This window comes from Berghia stephanieae, chromosome 6 (genome assembly GCF_034508935.2).
Source record: "Berghia stephanieae isolate SIO BIC M18660-M18661 chromosome 6, UCSD_Bste_1.3, whole genome shotgun sequence".
Taxonomy (NCBI): domain Eukaryota; kingdom Metazoa; phylum Mollusca; class Gastropoda; order Nudibranchia; family Aeolidiidae; genus Berghia; species Berghia stephanieae.
Window position 1 is genome coordinate 36350338 of NC_088365.1, and position 10944 is coordinate 36361281.

A 10944-nucleotide genomic window follows, 5' to 3' on the forward strand; every position below is an offset into this window, starting at 1 on the left:
TCCCCTTATATCTGTTTTCCAACATGCTTTCTGTCTTTGTCTTGGAATGAGATTACTTTGTTTTGTCCTGGTCCTGGCCGGAGTCCTTGGCTGAGAGGAAAACAGTCAAATGCATAGTTATTGTTTTGGGAGATGATTTTTTTTTCCTTGTAAATCATCTCTCTGTTATTTATTATTATATTTGTTGTTTTGAATTTATAATGTAAGCATTTGATGTATTCCTCTTAGTGGGATCCTGTGCTTGTGGCTGGATGAGACTTAGGTGATCTCAAACTAAGTACTTTGATAGTGTGCTCATGGAATCTACACCTGTTTCGTATTTGAACCGATTCCCCTTTGTCTTACCTTTTCTTGGGTGCTTTAATTATAATTCTGAAACTTTTTACTGTCCCACTTTCTTCCTTTTCACTGGCATTGATATGACCTTAATGTGTTGCAAGCACCGTAAAACCCTTAGAAACAAAATTAACAAAACCTTTAAAAACAAAAAACAATATCCTTATCCTGGAATGAGATCGTTTTTGCCCAAGCTCTGGCTAGTATCTGTAGCCAAGAGGGATTCGGTCAATTGTATTGTTTATTTTATGGAGATGATATTTTAATTTATGTAAATCATTTCTCTGTAACATTATATTTTGTTTATTTATTATATTTTTTCTCTGTATATTTTGTAAGAATTTGAGTGTATCTCTCTTAGCTTTGCAGGATCCTCTGTTTGTGTCTAGATGGTACTTTTAGGTGGTTTCAAACAGACAAATCGATATATTGCTTTTGAACTATACTTCTGGTCCTGGTTTGAACTACTTTTCAAGTGGGCAGGGAGGTACTTACCATGTCTTCTATCCCCTTATATCTGTTTTCCAACATTGCTTTCTGTCTTTGTCTTGGTATGAGATTGCTTGGTTTTGTCTCGACCCTGGCCGGAGTCCTTGGCTGGGAGTCAAATGCATAGTTATTGTTTTGGGAGATTATATTTTTTTCCTTGTAAATCATCTCTCGGTTATGTATTATTATATTAATTTTTAATGTATAATGAAATGTAAGCATCTGAGTGTATTCCTCTTTGTTGGATCTTGTGCTGTGTCTGGGTGAGACTTATAAGTGATATCAGACTAAGTACATTGATGGTATGCTCTTGGAATCTACATCTGATCCCTATTTGTTTCCAATTCCCCTTTGTCTTATTCTCTCTTGGGTGCTTTAATTGTAATTCTAGAACTTTTGACTATCCCATTTTCTTCCTTTTTACTGGCACTGATGTAACCTAAATGTGTTGCAAGCGCCGTAAAACCCTTAAAAACAAAAACAAAAATAAAACTACTTTTCATGATGCTGAAATGTTTAACTCACTCAACCCTAACACCGGCTATATCCGTAGTTTACCCAGGTTACTTTTACCCCATGCCTATTTATTACATTTTTCTGAGACAAATTATAGGCATAGTATCAAAATTAATGTTTTTAGTTTTTGTATGTTTATGATACTTGAATAAAACTGTCTATGTACGTGCTCATTTTCAATACTTTTTTTTTCCAATTTTGAAAAGTAGCAAAAGTCTCTAGGATTGAGTGAGTTAAGATATTGCAAGAGCTCCAAAACTGGAACCCATATCAACAAAATGAATAGAACAAAGTTTTAATTTAGTTTTTATGTTGTTTCCAGCATTGAAAAGATGATTCTAGATGAAAAGCCATTTACAATTAATTTTAATGGATTTTTGTGAATTTTGTAGTTAACAAAAATCTGCCCTGGGTGGGGATCCTGACCTCCCATAGCGGGCAGGGAGGTACATACTGTGTCTTCTATCCCCTTATATCTGTTTTCCATCCCCTTATATCTGTTTTCCAACAAGCTTTCTGTCTTTGTCTTGGAATGAGGTTACTTGGTTTTGTCCTGGCCCTCGTCGGAGTCCTGGCTGAGAGGGAAACAGTCAAATGCATAGTTATTGTTTTCGGAGATGATATTTTTTTTCCTTGTAAATCTTCTCTGTTATGTATTATTATATTTATTTTTAATGTATAATGTAAACATTTGAGTGTATTCCTCTTTGTTGGATTTTGTGCTTGTGTCCAGATGAGACATAGGTGATCTCAAACTAAGTACATTGGTGATATGCTCTTGGAATCCACATCTGATCCCTATTTGTTCCCATTCCCCTTTGTCTTCCTTTCTCTTGGGTGCTTTAATTGTAATTCTAGAACTTTTACTATCCCATTTTCTTCCTTTTTACTGGCGCTGATATAACCTAAATGTGTTGCAAGCGCCGTAAAACCCTTAAAAACAACAAACAAAACAAAAATCTGCCAAATGATGACGCTCTTGTTAAATTCAGCTTAATGAACAAAAACTGTTGATACGGACCAGTTGTCTCATCTGGTAAATTCAAGTGTCCACAATTTAATTTTTAGTTTGACAAATAATATAGACACATAATGCACATGTGCAAAAATGACCTAAGTTGTAGGATAAGTTCTATTTATTGATCACATTTTTACAACAAAAAAAATGTTTGTCAGTGAGAAAAAGCCATCATTGCATTTATTATCATATGTCATATTGTACGTTGTTTTCATGACAGATCCCATTCACTGGATGGGCTCTTTGAATTCCTATGATGGGCAGGCCACTGTGTCTTCTATCGTCAACATCTGTTTTCCGAGTTTTTTTTCTGTCTTTGTCTTGGACTGGTAGGGAAACAGTCAAATGTATAGTTTTGGGTGGGGTTCATGGCCTTTCTACTCACTTCATATCTTGTGGCCTCCTGTAGTGGCACTTACTGTGTCTTCTATCCCCCTATATCTGTTTTCCAATTTGCTCTTTGTCTTTATCTTGGACTTGGTTTTGCCCTGGCTGCAGAGCTTGGCTGGGAGGGAAATAGTCAAATGCATAGTTATTGTTTTGGGAGATGATATTTTTTCCCTTGTAAATCATCTCTATGTTATGTATTATTATGTTTGTTATTTTGAATGTATAATGTGAGCATTTGAGTATATTTCTCTTAGTGGGATCTTGTGCTGGTGTATGGGTGAGACATTTAGGTGACCTCAAACTAAGTACACTGATAGTGTGCTCTTGGAATCTACATCTGTTCCCTATTTGAACCACTCCCTTTGCGGGTGGTTGGATGGGAGCATCACCCTTGAATCATATACCTATGATGTTCTCATGGGTGTACAATCCGATAGTGATGTCGTTTCTTCTTCTCTTTACTAGCCTATCCTGCTTCTTTGGTTTGTGATTGTATTTTTGACAGGGGATATTTTTTTTTTCTGTAAATCTTCTGCCTGTTTGTTCTTGGTTATTTATAATTTAGCTTATGATATCTTTAGGTTATGATTTTGATTTACATTTGTACTATTTTTGTTAGATTGCTTGTTTTTTTGTTTCAGCGGTCTCTCATATAACCTCAATTGTGTTGGAAGAGACCTAAAGCAACAAACAAAAAAAATAAAAAAAAAAAAACCACTCCCTTTGTCTTACAGTTTTCCTCAAGTCTTTTTTTCTTGTACATCTAGAATCTTTTCACTATCCAATTTTTTTCCTTTTTATTGGCGCTGATCTGACCTAAATGTGTTGCAAGCGCTGTAAAACCCTTAAAAACAAAAAAAACAAAGAACCTTTCCCCTTTGTCTTACTTTTTCTTGTGTGATTCAGTTGTAAATCTATAATTTTTTTACTATCCCCTTTTGTTCCTTTTTACTGATGCTGAAATGACCTAAATGTGTTGCAAAGGCCGTAAAACCTTAATAACAAACAACAACAGATCCCACTTGTTGATGGTTTTGTTAAAGGTATCCATTCTTTGTCATGTCATATTTGATAATTAGGGAAAAATTAATAGAATGTAGTAGTTGTAACATAGAATGTCTTTTCGTTCTCAGATTCATATCAGAAATGTTTTGTAACATAAATTATTTCTTATGGAAATATTTTTTAATAGAATTTTGAATACACTCGAGCACCGAAATCTCGAACAAGTCGGAACCGAGCCTATTTGTTCGAGATTTCCTTGTTTTCGAGTTTTCCGTGTTGAGTATTTTACAGAGGAGTGAGGTAAACGGGGGTGGTCTTGATAAAAGTCATATAATGTAACTTTCCGTTATTGTGAACTCTGTCAAGAGTTGATAGTGGGATAATTCATTTTCCTTTTCTCTGCCATCTTTTATATGCCACGCACACGCGCGTAACACATCAACTGACACTTAGCACTACGGGGAGAGCAATGGCACCTTCCATTTCCGTTCAACACAAACAATTCGAAAATTAATTTTTTTAATTCAACAGACGCAAGGGAATGCCCAGTTTGTTCGAGATTTCCGTGTTGGCCCCGGAAAGTTTTTGAGATTTTCATGTCGCCAATACTAATGAAATAGAGGGATTAAAACTGGGAATTGTACCGAGTTTGAGATTTCCGTGATTCTGTGATTTTCGTGCTCGGGTGTATTTGACTTTTTCAGGAAGACTAAGTTGCACCATCTTTATAGTTCTGTATGTTAAAAGCTTTCTTTAATTTCCCCCTGTGGATGAATTTTTCAGGTATATTTATTTGTTCCTCATAGGTTGTGAGAATGATTGTCTAAATTATGAAAGATGTTTTTTTCTATGAAAAAAATATAAAGTATGTATGGAGGTGGAAATGTGTGGATCTAATGGAATGTTAAACAATACTGTGCTATTCCTAGGGTCTCACGTTTCATACTCATATAAATATCACTAATACCACCACTATTACTATTATGAACGTGCTTGAATTATAGTTCATAATAATGAAATCTGAAATAAAGTTTGCTTTATGTACTTTGGTATATTGTTTTCATGTTTCTTCATTTCATTGGATAAAGAGCAAGAGATAAATTGTGACATCAATTAGATAACAAATTGCTTGCTATTGAAATCATCATTCCGGGGTGGGGACCTCTGACCTCACATGGTAGGCAGGAGGTTACTTGCTTTATTGTGTCAACTATCCCCCTATTTTTCTGTCTTTTTCTTGAAATAATCGCAACTTTTGGTCAGTCGCATTTCCCAAGAAACTAAATTAATTGTATATAAAAGTCACTGGTTAATTGCAACGAACTTTTGTTAATCACAATCAATTTTCAACCTCAAAAAGTGGCAAATTTAAGAATTCAATCAAACATGATCTCATGATTAAAATTCATCATGGACGAAATCATGACCGGTTGAAGAATCGAGAGTGGGCAGAGTTAATTCATCTCCTAAACCAACCCAGGCAGAACTTGCCAAAAATACAGGGGATCTCCAAAAATGTTGCAATAGTGGACAGGAAACTCAACTTCGGTTAACCATAACATTTTCGCTGATCCCAAGGTGTTGTGATCATCTGGAGTGAGTTTACTTTGTTTTGTCCAGACCCTTGCTGGGAGGAAAACAGTTAAATGTATGGTGTTGGTTTTGGGAGGTCATATTTTTTTCTTTGTAAATCTGTTAGGTGGATAAGACAAGAGGTCACTTGTTGTGTCTTCTATCCCCCTATATCTGTTTTCTGAGTTGCTTTCTGTCTTTGTTTTGGATGGAATCGCTTGGTTTTTTCCTAACCCTTGCCGAAGAGGGAAACACCTAACGTCTCATCCAGACACAAGCAGAGGACCCCACTAAGAGGAATACTGTTTTGTTTGTTTTTAAGGGTTTTACAGCGCTTGCAACACATTTAGGTTATATCAGCGCCAGTAAAAAGGAAGAAAATGAGATAGTAAAAAGTTCTAGAATTACAATTAAAGCACTCAAGAGAAAGTAAGACAAAGGGGAACTTGGAACAAATAGGGATCAGATGTAGATTCCAAGAGTATACCACCAATGTATTTGGTTTGAGATCACCTATAAGTCTCATCCGGACACAAGCTCAAAATCCAACAAAGAGGAATACACTCAAATATCAAAATAAACCCTGATCTTCATCATTCAAGCAATCTCTAATGATTACAAAATTATTGATTTATTGAGAAACCAAAATTTAATGACCATTTTAAATTAGTGGAAGGCTCAGAAATTGCAGTATCTAAGGAATTGCTTTCGAAACACTCAAAGAAATGTCCAAAAGACCCCAAACATATTGGTAGTATTGATGCTAGGGTCAGTGGAAAAAGTGCTCTACTTGTGGTGGTGATGATGATGAAGCTGTGGTGGCGGTTGTGATAGAAGTGATGTGGTGGTGGTTGTGGCAGTGACAATGCTGTGGTGGTGGCGGTTGTAGAAGTGGTGATGCCATGGTGGTAATGGTAAGAGATGATGATGTGGGGATGATGATGCTGATATACCAAATGAAGTTGTGATAGTGACATCTGCCCAGCACATCAGTTATGACTAAGTTTTGAGATAAAATATTTGGGAGAGTGGTCTTCAATTCAATAGATGACATTTTGCAACAGTAGCAAGATATTTTTCATATATGTTCTCTCTCTCTCTCTTTTTGAGCATTCACTACTACTACTACTCCAACTACTACTAACTATTACTACTACTTTTACTACTATATACTACTAATACTATTACTTTGGTCAAATGATGGGAAATTCGCAAGTATGTTATATGCAAAAATAAGTTAAATACTTCCAAAATGGTTCTAGAGAATTCATTTTGAACCAAATACCGTTCCTAAAGCTGCCCACTTTGTAATTCAAGACTCGCACAAAATAATAAAGAAAAAAAAAGATCATTATAAATTTTAGAAATCAAAATAGAGTAATTTTAGTTATTATAAAGGAAGATAATCCATTCATGTTTACGCTAATCAGCAATACAGTTTTTAATTGAAGGCTTCATTGTCAAATCTGTTAGTTCAATAAAAAATTTTCTATTTAATTAGTGGCAAAAGCTTAAATGTGGTCTGAGACTATTTAAATATTAATAAGCTTATATGCATAATTCTATGCAAATCCTTTAAAAATGTATGACAAAAATATTGGTGAAAACTGGCATCATATAACTAATTGAAATGATAACTGTAGTACTACTAAATGTGATGCATCATTCATTCAGAAACACAGTCAACAGTTGGTGCACGACATGTGTGTATCATTGCATCAAATGTATCATCAACATCATTCACATTACATGGTTTGAAAAAAAATCGTACTAAATCCTTTGGAATCGTATCCGCGTATTTGGGTCCAAAAATCGTACTAAAATACGCGAAATCGTACTGGTTGGCAGGTCTGCTATGCATTTGACTGTTTCCCTCCCAGCCAGGACTCCGACGAGGGCCAGGAAAAAAACCAAGTAATCTCATTCCAAGACAAAGACAGAAAGCATATTGGATAACAGATATAAGGGGATAGAAGACACAGTATGTACCCCCTGCCCGCTATGGGAGGTCAGGATCCCCACCCAATAAGAGGAATACACTCAAACATTTACAAATTATATACATAACATGTAAACAAAAATAATACAGTGTGGATCCCCCAATGAAGAAAAACTGATCTAACTGGAAATTGAAATGAACTCACTGTACACCTGTGTTATTCACTTCACAAATTTAATGGTCCAATGACACTGAAAATTATGAGAACACTGAAATACTGTTTATAACAATCAAATTTTATTGACGCAACATAAAACAAAATTGTTTTATTTTACAAAATCATTGCAATTTTAAAAAGTACGACTTTAAAAATGTCAACATATTATAATTGTATATTTTCCCCCTCCACCGACTGCTTGTATTTAATGTTCAAAGACCCAAAAGCTGCATTTTTATTGATAATTCCACTTCTGTGCAAAGTAACTCCAATTTCTTTTTTTATAATTTTCACATTTTTGTTTTTAAAAAAAATGTTTTTGGCTTTAAACATTTACTTCATGCACTGCAAATAAAACTAGAATTGTATACCTATGGAAAACATTAACAATTGTAGGCGTTTTATTTTGAAAAATATTTGGCTTAGTAGTTGAAATCTGTGCAAAGTATCCCCGTTTTACGGTAATATGTTGAATAATATAAATCAAAATTTGAACTTGTATAAAATAGCAATATTATTATCATTGCCAAATACTATGAATGTCTATCAAGACTCAAGCAAAAAGAATTAAAAACAGAACGTTTTAATTCATAATATAAAAGGGTGCATTCCAGCTCTTAAAACTATAAAATATAATTGCAATTAAAACAAATAAAAGAACTCCCAAAATTAAATAGAGCGAGTACCCAATAGTACACATTAATACTATACTATCAACTTATTAGATGTAGCATTTAATATCTGTCACTGACCCCCTCCCTTGTACCTTATGACATAACATTTTTTTTCGGGGAAAACCATTTTTTGTTCTTTTAAATTTCTGGAACAAATCCAGAATTTCCGGAAGGTTAGCAAAAGTGAAGTTTTGCCCATTCATGTCTGAACATTTCTCAGCTAAGCTTTTAACAGATTAAGAATCAACCTGTTTTTGTTTTTATCAAAATAATATTTGTTTAAAATATGCCTTCAGGCGGGGTAAAGGTGATGGGGAAACGCCCCTGTCACATAACAATGATTCACCTTTATTTTTCTACATTTTTAATTTAATATTTAAAACACAAGAACAGAGTTCATCTCACTCCGGTGTATATTTCGGTAGACAGAAAAACTATACTTTATAATATTAGACTGTCATTCCATTAATAACTTTCTCTTTGAATTCATTTCAAATTAGCGAATACTTTTAACCTTGTCACAGCCACATTATAAAAACTGATTGATTTAATCTTCATTACTCACTTCTCTCATATATTATGCCTTGACGGCCACAATATTTTATTCCTTTAAATTACTTATATTTTCTAGAATGTCTTACTCTAGGGACTTTGTGGAGCACTTCAATAATTTTTATTTCCGTCATCAAGGCACCTGAGCTTCCTTTGCCACCAAACTACCTTATGGTCAAGAATTTATCAAGCCTGGGCCTGTCGGAAACACCTGTAACTACTCTCACACTGGAAGTAGAACTCCACAACATTATCATCATCTCATCAAGATCGCATAAGATACATAATATGATCATAATTTCATTTGTAACTGTGATCACCATTCATTTATAAAATTCATCTTTCTATTCATGTCATCTTAAACAACTCGTGATTTGTTCTTTTTAAAAAAAAGTAACTAGTAAATTCTAGGGGGAGGCCTAATATATCACATATTTATTTTATAAATGTAGTAGAGTCAGCATTTGAGCGCTCATCAGACTATGACAGCCCCCAATCCAAACCAAAAACCACTATTCCAACCTGACCATTTGAGAGCCTACGATATAAAACACTATAATTATGAAATGTCTTCTTGTCGTCTGGCTCGGTGATGATTTATCTTGGGATCAGACACAATACATACACAACTTGCTTCATCTGAATGACAGGTACAAGACACTCCATAGGTCGAGGTCCACAAATGGGTGATTGGGTCTCTTGTGGGTTATTAGGTAATGACCACTATAAATAGCTCAACAAAAAATAGGTAAAACTATGACTTTTATGACAGCAAATTGTAAGAAAATAACATGATAAATTAGCAATGACGATCGCACACAAGTCCTTGGACCTCATTTCAGTCGTGAAGTCGCGCAAATTCAAGGCAAAATATGGGACACAGAGATTTCATATATGCTATTTTTTAAAATTAATTACGATGCTTTTTATCAATAAATTTCTGAAATTTGGCAACTGATTAGTAAAGAGATAATTTTAGATTATGTCAAGCGGCAAAACTCGTATGATTGCTAGAAAACCGTTAAAAACAGATGTTTGCTCTTTTGAGTGAAATATTTCTAAAACTATCAAGAGCAGAGATTTTGCTGTGTAAGGTTATATATGCACATTTAATCTATTTATATTTCAAATTTCATAGTTCCATCGTTTGACATGCCATGTGACATTATCGAGGCAAGGCTGCCAGATGGCCAGACATCCACCTGACCAAATTCGATTTAAAAAGTGACTAAATAGACACTCGCATGGTTTTCACTACTAAGACTGACCCCCTTAAAAATCTTATTCAATTTGACAAACAAAAAATTGAATAGACTACACGCGAAAATCTGAAGACTCACCTCTCTAGCTTTTTTTGGCATTTAAAAATATTGTGACGTCATAAAGGTGCTAAGTTTGTCGTCTATTGTATTTTGTCTTACTAATCAGTTGATAATTCGACTTTTTAACAATCTTTGTGAGTCATCCAAATAAATGACACCTTTGAAACTGCATGACTATTTTAAATTTATGAATAGATTTTCAAAATTCAAATAGATTTTTACTATGTGGAGATAGGGCTTTGATTTAAACATAGTATTTCCCGACAAAAATAGAAATTTTTTTTTTCATAGTCATTGCTAAATTAAATCAATTGAAAATACAAAATATATCATTTCTATCACAGTTCAGAATAGTTGGGGGAAGAATAATCCAAGGAGCAATGCACTTGATTATAGACATTTCAATTCAGACCAATAGGCAATAAAACAATGACCAACTGTGATGGAATGTCCAGTTATAATTTAATTTCCTGATCAGATGATATTCATCTCAAATATCTGATATGACATTGTTGTATCATTTTGTACAACATGTATATTTAGTGTGTGCAACTGCTGCGTGGGTCTTTGCACAGTGTGTGTTACAGCTAGTCAAGTGATCTGACAAAGCGCTTTGAGGTTTCTGTGTTTAGCGCTATGTACGGCTATGTGGTCTAGTGGTATGACACTCTCTATTGGATCGGAAGGTCCTGGGTTTGAGCCTCACTCTGCGCTTTGTTGAGTCCTTGGAAAAGGCTCTTTACTCACCCTCTCACCGTACTCAGGTGTAAAATGAGTACCTGGCCATTAACAGCTTTGTCTCTGTCCGAAAATTGTTATATCGTCTAACAGTCGTCATGTCCCGTCCTAAATGTTAAGTGTTGCTGTTGGCCAGGGACCCCTTGTAAAGCGCTTTCAGCATGTTTAGTGGATAT